The sequence below is a fragment of the Cariama cristata genome, unplaced genomic scaffold (assembly GCF_000690535.1).
Source record: "Cariama cristata isolate BGI_N322 unplaced genomic scaffold, ASM69053v1 scaffold20729, whole genome shotgun sequence".
In the NCBI taxonomy this organism is placed as follows: Eukaryota; Metazoa; Chordata; class Aves; order Cariamiformes; family Cariamidae; genus Cariama; species Cariama cristata.
Genome location: NW_009636642.1, coordinates 84,877 through 98,711, shown reverse-complemented (window position 1 = coordinate 98,711; position 13,835 = coordinate 84,877).

The window sequence follows — 13,835 nt, the reverse complement described above, 5'->3', positions numbered from 1 at the left end:
TTTGTTAAAGGTCGTGATTTCCATCACTAAATTGGTTAATTAGGAAATGTAGGTAGTTTTAAGAAATTAGTTTTGTTTATAGCCTCAAATATTTAAAGACATCTTTGAGTGTTCATCTTGAAAACCTCATGATTCTGTGTTCAGAGGTGGCAAGTGACCTTCAATAATGTATCAGTGGAAACATTCCAATTGGTTCTGACAGTTAAGCACATACTTGTTTGTATTCTCCCCATGCCATAGGACTCCAGTGTAGTATGCATTTGTCGTCTGTCTCCCCCCATCAATTATGCACTAATTTAGACAGTGTAGACAGTAATCTCTTCGACAATTTCTTTTACAGGAAAAAGTACTTCAGTAACCCTAATTCATAAAAACTAGAGCCGTCAGGCTGAACAGACCATTGATTTGATTTCCTGCCTCATTTCTTGTCTTTAAGGTGAGGGCATATTTTCCACTTCAGTTTTCTTTATAGAGTTTACCATATATTGATGTTTTATTACAGTAGTTCTTTGCCAGATATTCTAAGAATAAAACCAGAAAGCAGGTGTTCTATTTTGTACATTAAGGCCAGTCCTTTTCTGTCATGAATATAACCTTTTCTTTCTTTTTGAGTTACTTTTCCAAATATTCCTATTACACGCATTTCCCTTGCACAGATAGACTGCCTGCTTCCATGCTGTTCCGAGCCCATTTTAACTAGAAAACCGATGAAGCAGGTGCTACTGTCGTGTGTGCCTGGAGTCCTCAACAGTCAGGTTAATCCTTTGTGCTTGTTGGAGATAACTAGAAAGTCACTGTTTTCAACATCAGATTTTAACAGTTTTCCCCTCCCATGCCTTTTTCTTGAAAGACAAAAATGCTTCTGATAATACCGCTAACAAATTTGAACTAAAAATAAGCTTCCTTCAATGTATTGGTTATCTCTTTGGTTTAGACAGTGATGATTTAAATGCATCTCAGTTTTGTATTCCTAGGTTCACCGCACTTCAAGATGTCTTTCTTGTGTTGAATTTTTTTCTCTCTCCATGATAAAATGGTGGAACTGATATCCTAACTAGAAGACCAAAAAGAGCATCTGAACTGATGCAGTTTTGTGACATTTATTGCTTGTTTTTCTGTTGCAAATAGAACAAATCTAGTGTTTGAAAGCTTGCTGCTTTTGATTATGGATGTGGTTTAATGTACTTCTCTGTGTTTCTCTCTTGATACAAATACAGTGTGCAAATGGTTATGTTTAGGTTTGTTTTTCTTTTTTAATTTCCTCCTGTGCCTGTTGTAGGGATGACTAGAGCTAAACCCAAGTGTCAAGAGATTTGCACAGACAAATGATCTTTTGTGTCCATTTGGAGAAAGAGGAAAGAAGGGGGGGAAAAAGTGAAAGACCAGGTGTGGTTTTTTTTGAGCTTCTAGGATGAGTCTACATGTCTTTTTGTGTACATTAACTTTTGGTAACCTAATTTTACAAAACGTAAATCCTAGGAATTCACTTGGCAATCGATTTGGATTTTGAAAGAGGATATCCCATTTGTTATATAGTATTCTAGGATTCATGTGGACACACATACTTTCCAGTAGTCTGGCAGACTCTACAGGTCTGTCTCTCTATCTTTTTGCCTTTTTGAATGTGACCGTTTTCTGCTTTGCAGCAACTCTCAGCATACTAGACATTGATGTAACAGACTGCCTGGTGGGCAGGTGGGCTTACTATTTTTGGTGGTTATACAGTACAGGAATGGGTGAACCTGACAAGGATTGGATTACTGGAGAGATTTTGAGGGCTACTTTGTTATCTTGGGAGCAAATGTTTCCTTTCTGTCCTTTCAACTAAAGAAAATACAAGGCATGACTTTTGTGTGTGATATTTAAATATCAGTATTCTGACACTCTCAGCTTTTTTTCTCCTGTGATTTTTTTTTTTTTTTTTCTCCTTACGAGCTTGGTGTGAGACCCAGGAAAAATCTGACTCCACCACTCTTCTGCTTAGAGACTTGTTGCAAACATATTTAGTGTCAGAGAATGGAATAATTTGGGAAGGATGAAAACCTAGGAAGTGCCTTCTGTCCATTGTCAAGCCTTATGACCTGTACCAAGAGCAGCATACTTCTGCAGTTTCCATGTTAGTGTTGCTGATCTAAGCAATGAGGGTTAGCATATGGCAATAATCAGATGTTTCTAGATGCTCAGAGGAACCCTCGTGTTTCACAGAGATCTTCTGCCCATCTCTAATGGGGAAACTCTACCCATATATTAAGATTTTGAGCTTTACTAGTCCCAGTTCATTAAAGAATTCTTTCCTACCAGCCAGTATTTCTTTTTTCTTATACCCCAAACTGATGGTACATCGAACAGAGCTCATACTGTTCTCTTGAAATGACCTTTCCATGTTTACCTACCAGATTGCCTGGCACCAGGGGATGACTTTCACAGGCAAATCTAGCTGGTAGCAAGTTGCCAAATATTTTTCAGTCAGTTTCTGTATCTTGGTGTTTTAAATACCAGTTCTTGCTTCAGCTTGCCAGACGAGAAATATCTAGCATAATGGTAAAGGAATTATGTGAAATTTGTGTTGTTCCCAAGTGCTATAATTCCAAGACTTCTATTCCCCTTGGCTTCCTCTAGGTATGTTAGTGCATTTCAGGGAAGGTCACAGAATTGCTGGTACAGTAGCATCAGGCTGGCATCATCCATCCCAGGTGCTGTGCTGCTACGCCGGATTCTGATGTGCGTCTATGTAGTTGCTTAATATGAAACAGCCATCTTTCCATGACCAGTAATGAGCAAATTTGCAGTGTAAAACGAATGTGCCTTGTTCCCAAAATACAGACAAACTTAACAGCTGTTAACTTCAGTTGAATGCTTATTTCTAAAGCACTTACCTGGGAGTCCTTGAAATATTTTAATTGGCTGCCATTTGGCTGGCTGCCTGATGATGTCTTAACTTCTTGTTGTTTTTTTTTATATAGAAGGGGCACTCATCCAAGTAGTCAACTCACAGAAACCACGTGAAGTGCTATTTACTTCTACTAATGTAGCTGGTTGTACACACAAGAGTGTGTTAAAATTGGAAAGTGAGAATTGAGTTTTTCTTGTTCCTGTTTCATTTCAATCAAACACTGTTTGTCACTCCACTTGTGCTGGTACTGTAAAGGTCTCTGGTACATACTGTACAGAGCAGAGCTCTGTTTTACTGTTTCATTCTAACCTTTAATAGACTTTAAGATGCTGTCATTTGCGGCTTCTCATTTATAAAAATTAAGGGTGGTTCTTTCCTTCACCATAATATGGCTTACGTGCATCTCATTCAATTATCAGAAACACATAAAACCAATTAGTTTTAATTTATCCAGACCCTTTAGATCAGGGAAAAATACATCTGTCTCTTTCATTTGTAAAATGAATTCTGCAAATTGCAAGCTATCAACACAAGGGCATTTCTAAATTATTTTGGTCGAGAGAAGTGTTCCGTGACTTTCTATTTAATTAGGATTAATTAGGTTGTTGGATATGCTTATGCTTTTTGTAAGGGAGGGAAATGTGATAATCTACTTAATATTACAGATCAGTTAACAAGCACAAGAAATGGAAGCCTCAAAAAAACAAAACTAATTTTCCATATATTGAGGGATGTAAAGACCCTCAAAACCAGGCTATCTTTGATTTCAGTCAAATAGAGGGATTTGAACTGCTGATTTCCAAAGGAATTAGAACAGAGATGTTAAGGAAAAAATATTCAGCAGAACATCTTTTCCAATGGTTTTGCTTTACTTCAGTCACAAATGGCACTTGCACAGGCTTTTTGAGAAGTAGAGGTCAGGTTTTGGAGTCTGTATCAGCAGGTCATTTCAGGTTCATTTCTGAGTAGTAGCTAGTAAGGAAGGCAAAGTTTGCAGTGGGAAGAGTGAAACCTTGATAGGTTAGAATTAGATTCTGTATACTACTTTAACTAAAAAGTCTGGAAAAAAAGAAAAAAAAGAACCTGACAAAAACCCCTCAGCAAATTGTGCAAGATTTGGCCCAATGTGTACATTGAACCATTTTTCTGAACCTAATATAACAAAAATTACCTAGTATTAATATGTTGCATGCAAACATAATTTTTAGAATTTTTTTTTATGGCAATGTTTCAGTTATGGTACTGCTACCTTTTTTCTAAAAATTATTTTGCAAGAAGAAATACTAAAACTCCATCAATTTCTTTTCTTTTTCTTTGCCTAGTGTGAGTCTTCCATGTGAGTCTTCCATGTGTTACATTTACTATAGATTTTTCTATACAAGGTTGAAAATTCCTGGCTAAAGGAACTCCTTACTCCCTTGGCAGAGGCCTTCCATGATTTTCTGCTGCAGTAAGTTTTTCTGTACTATAAAATAATGGCAGTGGATGCAGGAATTCTTAAATAAGCAGTTGCTTAAACATGTAGAGGTGGTCCTTGTGAATTGGGAATTACACTTAGATCTACGTAAAATTCTGTTCATGACCATAAATGGCTGTAAACTGGGCAATCCGTTCTGTAGGAGGAACTTGATGTGATAAAGAAATGACTGAGGCAGAGGAATGAAAAACTATATATATTCTTCCACTGAACCGTGGAATACACGCCAGCGTGGCTTTCAACTTTGCACAGTTTTTCTTCCTAGAAAACTGTTTTGCAGGGGAGAAAGAAGAGGGCAAAGTATTTCTCCAGTTGTGTTGCTGGGACAGCTTCAGTTTCTCAACCCACCAGAAGACTACAATGACTGTATTTTAAAGGAGGGGGCCTGTCTAGTTGGGAAACCCGTATGAATGAGAAATAGGAGCTGGACAAAGTGTAGGACAACCTTTGCTAGAGGTTTTTAACAAAATCAGTCCAAGTATCTGTTGAGGGAGAGGTGTTTGTAGTCCTTAAATGGTTCTTTGAGTCTAAACCTCTCTTCTGTGTACTGATGTATTTCTCTGCAGAAACTGTATTTCCTTGCTTTGTGCCTCTGTACCCTGTAGCTCTGCACTCACACTTCTCACAGCAAGGTGAAATTATGAGGGAACTTGTCTGGGCAGATGAACCTCAAAAGCATGAGAGCTTTCTGTTGTGAAGGGGGCCAAGACCAGAGGGCCTGGAAGGAAATAGTCCCTGAGCCTGTGTCCGCTTCTGTCACTGTGACCTGGAGATGCTACAGATTCACTGTTAAGGCACAGAGAGCTCATCCACGACAGTGTCTTATCTTTTTATGAATATAGTGGCCTATGACGCAGTGCACACGAACTGTTACTACCAGTGCTGTTTCTGCACCAGAGCCCTGACAAAGCATTTTATTTTTTTATTGTAACTTTGAATCATTTCTATAGGGAAAGCTGAAGAAAAGTTAATTGAATGTGGCTCTGTTTGAAAAATGGGAACATTTTTCTTAACATGCTATGAATATATAGTCCTGAAAAAGTAATACTCAGTTGCATCGTTTCTGTCTGACTACTGTAGCTTGCCAAATACCTATATACTTTCTCCACTACTGCATTTCATTTTCCTTTTTACTATATTAGATTAGAATGACTATTAAATTATCAATTAGAGCCATCATGTGTTGCTCAAAACACAGCTACTATTTTTGACATTATTTGTATTTTGCTGTTAAAGTGGTGTAAAAATAGCTTTTATGATCACAATTAGAACACTGGCTAGGCAACAGAAAGAAAAAAGAGTTTTTAAAAATCCCAGAAACTTTTGAGGCAAAGAGGTACCATATCATCTGTCCTCTTTACTTCCAATCATTAAGCTTTCGCAGATTATTTCTCTCTTGGCTAAGCTGTTCTTACACCATTTTTTGTTATTTTTCTTTCCCCCCATCCTGATGGTTAGTATATCTGTGAGAACAGTACTGAACAGAACAGTACTAAAACACTGCTAGCCAATCAAGGTTAAAGCCTCATTCTGCTACACAAGTTTCTCTGTAGGTGAGATGATCTGTGCTTCAGAAAAGCTGGACCTTAGAAGCAGGCCAGAAAGAAGTGAGGGAACAGAATTATGACAACAGTTTTTAGACTAGAAAGAGCTACAGTTATAGATACAACCTTTCCTCTCCCGCCCACCCCCCGATGTTTTCTTACCTTCTGATTTTTGCATTTTTAAAGGTGACTTTGAGAGCTTGTGTCCATTTAAGAGATGACAAGTTGGTTTTGCCGTGTATTTTTTTTGGAGAAGGTCAAAACAGGAGCAGAAGTAAGGACTCTGATTACTTTTTACTACCATTGGTAAAAAGAAGAGAATATCCTGGCCTCCCTTTCAGCACAGATTATGCAAATGGATTAATTTTGAATGATGAAATTTTAAGAACATCCAGGGAGAGCCTATCTGTTCTTAATAAAGTCTGTGGGAGTCTTGCCAGTGAAAAAGCACATAATGTTCTTAGTCACATTTTTGCTTTCACTGTTTAAATGACTTTGGAATCCGTTTTATAAAATGTACTACATAATGCAGTATCTTTCTGCATCACTGTAATGGACTCCACTGCCTGCATCACCTACTGCATACTGGACTTCATCTGCTTTCACCTTAGTCAGTCAAATTAACAAACAGGATTGCTTGGAAAGAGGGGCTTGGAGTGTCAAGAACAGTTCCCCTATGTACTGTTTGTTAAGAGAAGAACTCCTGGAAATAATTTCCAAAGTCCTTCAACTGCTAAGAACTTTCTGAAGTGTAGGAGATGGGGTTCAGGCTAATAAACTGCCTGAGAAATACAGAGCTAAGGAAATAATTTTCCAAAATGTTCTAGTACAGAGAACATATGCTGTGTCCAGTGTGATCTGGTGACTGGCTTGACTTCTGCTGTAAGCTAACCATTAAAACCTTTTCAGAATACCCAATTTTTACAAGCCCCTGTCCATCTTTTTATGTAAAGCTATGATAAGACTTCTAAAATAATTCCCCAGACATGCAAAATTTCATCACTAGTAGGTATTGTCAAAGTAGGTGCTAAGAGTGACAGTCAAAAAGTTCTCACATTCTGCTGTCTAAATTTCTTGTGCATATTTACAGTGCTTGCAAGATTAATGTGGAAGGAAATAAAATCTTCAGCTTGGTTGTAGGTAGACTAAAATTTCTCATGCAGGAAGCTGTTGTATTTAGTAAAAAAACATTTCCATTTTGATGGAGTGCCGCACTAAACTTCAATTTCAATGTAGATATTAAGCAGGCAAATTAGATTTTTCAGTTTTCAAGCTGGAAAGCTTCATAGCCAATACGGAAAGACATTGCTAAATTAAATAGATTAGAATTTGCGCTGTTTGTAGGAAATGCAGTATGGCTAGAGATAATAACCTGCTTTGTATGGAATATTTTTGCTGGTTTACATTTTTAACAGAGGCATTGAAGCAACTGCAAGTGTTTTCTGCTGTCTGTTTAAGAACTGGTTAGATCATGAAATTCTTGAGAAGGCTGAGGGTTAAAAACTGGTTCAACCATGACGTTATTAGCCAGGCCAAAGTTAAGATAGACTAAGTAGCAAGAATGGTAAGTAACATTTATAGTTAAGAATATTATTGTTGCTGAGTCAGCTTTAATTTTACTAGGAACTTTTTAGGCCTTGTTGGCAAGAACCTATTTTTGTGGAAAACTTTTGAAATTAAAGATATAATTTGTATTTAAAGGGTACTGGAAATCGTCCCAGTGTTTTACAAACTGCTTGAAAGAATAAGGAAATTATTGTTCTGAGGAGTTTACAGTTTAAAATGCTGTTCACTTCATCAAAAACGAATACAGAAATGTGATGATTAGCCTTCCTTTTTTTTATATATTGCACTGGGAGCATGAAGTCTCTTTTCATAATTTAACAGACATTTATAACTTGCAACACTTCAAAAGACAGTGTTTTATAGTTATATGCAATTCCATTCCACAGTAGAAATTAAAGCTTGCTTAACTTTCTTAGATAAGCATCACCAAGTAACATTTCTTATGCTGCATGAGATGAGTCTGTTCTGAAAGTCAAAATAGCTTTCTAGAGGATATTTTGCATGTTAATTTTTCTACCTGAATATATTTGGCAATGTAATTCCAGGAAAGTTTATGAGTTTGCTTATATAACTTATGTGTATAACACTTGAATATACCAATAAGCTTAAAGTAAACCATTTTCCTTCCGCTTCCCTGAAGCATTTTATACTGAAACTTTAGAAGTTGGGATGTTCAACTTCTACATTAATGTCTTTCGTATCTGCATTGTTCCTGCAATGTAAAGCTGCAGAGAAGAGAATTGTGTGGCAGTACTAGGACCATGTGCTACATGCACAGCATGTAGGCAGTATTGTGTATGCTTAGAAAAATCACACTACACAAACTACTTCACAACAGTGGGGTTTGTTTTGCAGTTACAGGACTTTATTCTGTCTGCAGGGTGTTTATCATTATTACTTTGTATGATATCTACATTTGACAAGGCAACTGAAGAATGATGAGGTTTCTTTCCTGACAATTTTTTAAATAAAATAGAATGCTTACTGCTCAACAAAAGCTTTTTTTCATTTAGTCAAATATCAGCAAAAGAAATAACTGTAGAGTTTTATTAGTTGCAGATAACTTGCCCAGGCAGCTGTACTCTCAGCATGTTGTCAAAATAAAAGTTGCGTCAGAAGCCAAAGCAGCCTAGGAAGCTAATCAATTTAAAACACGTAGCAAAAGTTATGGGCCACTCCAAGGTATTAACAGTGTTAAGTAGTCTGCCAAGGCATAGGAAAATCACTGTCAGAGTAATGCAGTATTTTTCCTGCTTGGTGTTAAGGCTCTGATAACTGCTTTCTGCTGTGCTTTCTGGAAAGCAGGAAAACAACAAAGTGCAGTAACGTTTAGTAACAGTTCATCTAGTGAAGGAAGATGACTAGGGCCAGATGTCCTGTCCATGAAAAATCTACTGGGAAGAGGAAGAGCTCCACTGGAAAACCTCTGAAGCCCTAATGGCAACTCCTTTGCATTCTTCCTCCAAAAGAGATCTCTTAATGATCTTTGAAAAGCCAGAAGAGACAAGCAGATTTGCTGCTTTTCTCTGGGGAGCCCCCAGTTCTTTTACCACCATCATTGCCCCTGCTAGTTTGATGTGTGGCTGTGTCCTGAAAGTCTCTCAGTTTCCATAAAGGTGAACAGACCTTAAGTTAACGCCCTTTAAAACTGTTTTATAATCTCTTAAAATGTTTCTGTATGCATGTAAATAAGAAAAGGAAGGGAGCTAAGCTTGTGAGGTTAGGCAAGAGCTTTGTGTCATGTGAAAATATTTGATTTGTCAATTTTGCATGACTTTCAAAAGCACAGTAAAAATTTCACATTATTGGACAACAGGATTTGAGTCAAAATGAGAAGTTAAATATGGATATAGGCACAAACCTAAGAAATCAAATGGCATAAACTGAAACACTTTTAGAATTTTTTCTGAAAGAAATAACAACAGAGCAGTATGCATGTTACTGGCAGCATTTGTTTTCTGTACGGTGAGGCTAAATTGGGCATGAGTGAATCCTATGCTTTTCAAGTTTTCTGCAGGCTCTTTCTACAGCATTGTAGTTCGTGTTGCAGAGTATGAGTTGTGTGGTTGGTGCCCAGTTCACTCATGGAGTACTACACGTCAGTAACTGCTTCCAGGAATTCAACAGGTGCCTGAAGAAAAGGATGCTAAAAAGTGCTAAATACCCTAATGTGTGCTATTGCTATTTCTTCTTAATTAAAAAAGGACCATAATGCCTCCTTCTTTTGGTGATATCTAGTCTATATTTGACTCTTCATTTTGATTGAAATTCTGTTGTCTTACAGTGTGAAAAATATATCTCTGTGCTTTTAAAAGTCACTCATAATTTACAAATCAGTTAAACATTTTTTTCCTGAATGACAACCAAGGATTTGTGCTTGCAAGTATCGCTGCATGAAATGGGCTATTTAAAGCAAAATCTATTTGCTTCAGAGAGAAGAGAACTGCTCTGAATTAGAATGATGTGTCAAAATGTCAACCAAATTGTCAGCCAAATGTGGCAGCTGTTCCATTCTTAGGTTCATGTTATATAAAAGATAACTGAGGAATGTTGTAGCTGTTTTTATTTGTTTAGTTCAGTGAAAGTATTTTTTTATTAGAAATGACTTTTTCAGTAATCCTTTTTGACAGTAAACAGCCAAACTTTTATCTAGATTTCTGAATAAACTTCCTGTTTCCAAAATCTTCTATGCAAAGTATTGTGGGATCCATTAGAGATCTAGGCCAGTTTCCTCCCGCATTCTTCTGTGCTTTCTTTTCTTGCTCTCCAACTGCCCTTGCCCCCTTTCATTCCAGTACTGCTAATCAAGGTGCAGTATGTTGCAAGGTAAAGCAAATAAACTGTTATTGTGTAAACATTTGCAATTCCTTCTTCTTTTCATTCATCTCCTGTTATAGGAGGCATCTACTGCTTGTTCCTCAAACTCTGCATTGTGTCCTTAATCTCTTCTTTTCCTTCCCTTTTGTAGCAGATAACGAACAAATGGAGAGGAGAGAAGAAGAGACAAGAAAAAGATGTGGCTCATTGCACAGCAGAGTTGGTCTGTAATGGTAAGTTTTCTGCTTCGGGCACTGGCTACAGAAATTTCTGGTCCCTGAGACTGATGTGTCCAGGCCTCTTCCCCCATCTGACCACCCCCTCCATCCCACCTGCAGTCAAAGGGAGGTTCTCCAGATTTTTTCGTGATTCCCTACTGTTAGGTAGTGGTTTGACCTCTGTTCCTCAGTAGGCTCTCTGCCTCCAGCCTTTGTTTTGTTCATCAGTGTTCCTCTTTGGTAGGCAGCCCTCAGCAGGGGTGTTGCTAGTATCTTCTAAACACTTTGTATAGATCTCGGGTCAGGAAACTAAAATAATCGATTGCTATTCTTTTGTGTGTATGACAGTCAGGACCTAAAAGCTCCCACAAGATGCAAACAACACGATTCTTCTGTACCAATTCTAACTTTGAAAGATGTATATGCTTCCATCAAATGAGAATTAATTACTTATTTTGAGTTAGTAGAAATGTACCATCCAGTAGACAAAGCCCAATTAAAGTCAGCTTGGGTTCCAGATTACTTTTTAGAGGATGAGAGTGAAAGCAACGGTAGAGAGACAGACAGAATAGGTTTAACTGTATGGATGCATACAGTATGTGTATATGACTGTGAAACTAAGGAACTGTTTCATATTTTTTCATAGGAGAACTCGATTTAAAATGGAAAGATTACATATTGCAAGAGCAACAATGTATTTATATATACTTAATCTTACATTCATATGTTTTCAGAGTGTGTGTGTGTATAGAAGTGGTGTAAATGGCCTGACAAAAGGGAAATGCTTTGTAGCAAGATTGTGGAATATATAGCAGCTTTAGTAGTATGAATTTGGTCAGATTTCCTTATGCTACCTACCTCACTTAACCCAGCCAGAAAGATGGACAAGCAGCTATGTCTTGTAGAAAAACAGGCGCAACATCTGTAGTTGAGTTTTTCTAGGTAAATGGTATTGCAAAATGTGAGTTTTCTGTAGGGTTTGTTGAACTGAATTGACCTTTGTAACACAGCTTTATTCTCTTTAGAAATCCTCAGGTTTTGAAACAAATCAATAAATTGAGCAGTAACACTTCAGAAAGACCAGATGGTTTTCACCCAATACTTCTAAGGGAATTAAAATGTGAAATTACCAGACTGCTGCTGTGGTATGCCACTTAAATCTGCCTCAGTGCAAAAGGAATAGCAGGGAGTAACTATTACACCAGCCTTTTCAGTGTTTCACTGTGTAGCTGAATTTAAAGACAAGCCAGTCTGACTGATTAGTACAGCATAAGAAAAAAGTAAACTAGTCAGAGGAATGGATAAACGTATGTTGGAGACTTATCACTGTAACTTTTATGAAGATAAACAGTTCCTGGAAGATCGTAGATCCTTAGAGAAGTTAATAAATATGTTGATGTGGTGACATAACTTACATATTGTGCATAGATTTTTCCAAAAAGCCTCTTAAAAATTATAAAAAGCTCTTAGGAAATTGAAAAGCATTGGATTAAAGAGCAGGTCTTTTATGCATTTGTAACTTTTTTTTTTTAAAAAAAAAAGGAACTGAAGGACAGGATTGTATGTTTTCATGTGGAGGACAATTACAAGGCCTTAACTATGTCACAAATGTGGTCTGAAAAAGGTGGTAAATAGGTGACAATTTCCTGTTGATGCGAAATAACTCAGAATATTCTAATTAAAACTAACTGTAAAAGTTTACAGAAATGATTGGATGACAGAGGAAACTGAATATTGATAAATGAATTACTGTCTGTGGGTGGGGAGGAACCTTAGTCAAAGTCATGGATGAGTTTTAAATTTGCTAGTTGGGAAATAATCATTGTGTAGTTCCTTGAAAATGTTAGCTGAATGGCAATCAAGCTTCCACATATGTAATTCTTTATGTAGATGCTAGTTATACTACATTGTTCAGTATACAGTGGCGCTGTTGATGTAATGTTAGAAGGAGGATTCAAATTCCCTGCCTACTCTAGGAAAAAATGTCTCCCTTAGAGACCCTAGAAGAAGCAGTCCTGTATCAGCAAGTCTAATCCTTATTTTGCAGGCAGCATGTGAATTTTTTGTTGGTTGGCTTCTGTTGTTGATACCGTGATTAGGAGGTGCTTCCAGAACCTCACTGCTCTAGGAGTCAAGTTGGAACCTTCATCTCACTTCCAGATTAACTTTTATTTTATTCATTAATTTATTTGGCCATCAAAAATGTATTTGTTTTTTAATAGCATTTTTAGTTTAAATGAATCTTTTGATCCGTTAGTGCTTTTCTCTCCATTCACTGTAGATAATGAGAGGCAGCAATTAAAACCCAAAAGGCGATGCTTTGTTAAACTGATCAAAGATAACACCCTCTTTCAGGAGATACTCTTTGGACCTCATAACAGCATTTGACTAATTCACCTTTTTATGAATACAGCTATGTTTGATATAAAAGGCATGCTAGATACATTGTTTAGTAATGTAGTTAAATGATTTAGAAGTGGTTTAATGCAGCCATCCATATGATGAAGGGAATGACTTTTGAGATTCCATGAAGACTGACTGTATAATGCTCATAAAATTCCTTATTTGTTGCATAGATGCAAAATCTGGCATTTGGCAGAGCTAGAAGACAACATTTAGATGCTTTTGATCAAAGGTGCTTATGGAAAATTACACTGCAAAGCATCAAGTAAGTGATAAGAATATATAATGGGCACAGTTTGAGAAAGAATGAAGCTGTCATCAACCGAAGTTGGTAAATTTGGGGGGAGATTTGCTGTATAGTTCATTGTTTCTCATTGCTCCGATAAATCTTGATGCTTACGTATAACATTCAAATAAGATGCTTTAAGTAATGTGGTTTTAAGACAGTCACTAAAGGTCAAATTTATCTAAAATTAGGAAAATTAGCTACAGAAGATTGGTCTTCTATAGCAACTTACAAAGTTCTTTGTCACATGCAAAGTAGAAGCTAAATAATTTTCTCATTGTCCAGTGTTAAATTTTATGCGAGGATAAATAATTTCTTTTACCACTAGTTTAGTAACTAGTGACTAGTAACTAGTTTAGTAACCACTCTATGTCCAAGCTAAAGGAATGGTTTAGCTTACATTGCTTTTTGAGGGCCATATTATGTTGCAAATCTAAGGATCTTCAATAAATAATCATGAATTTGTGTATTTTTTCAGGGATATAATTTCTGTAATTTCCTAAGCAAACATGACAGTAGGGAGAACCTTCTTCCCCCATTGAATAGAGATCAGATAGTCTTGCATTTGACAATTCTGTAATCTGATTTATATCTAGTCTACTGCTGACCACCTGCAAACAATTTTTTTTGT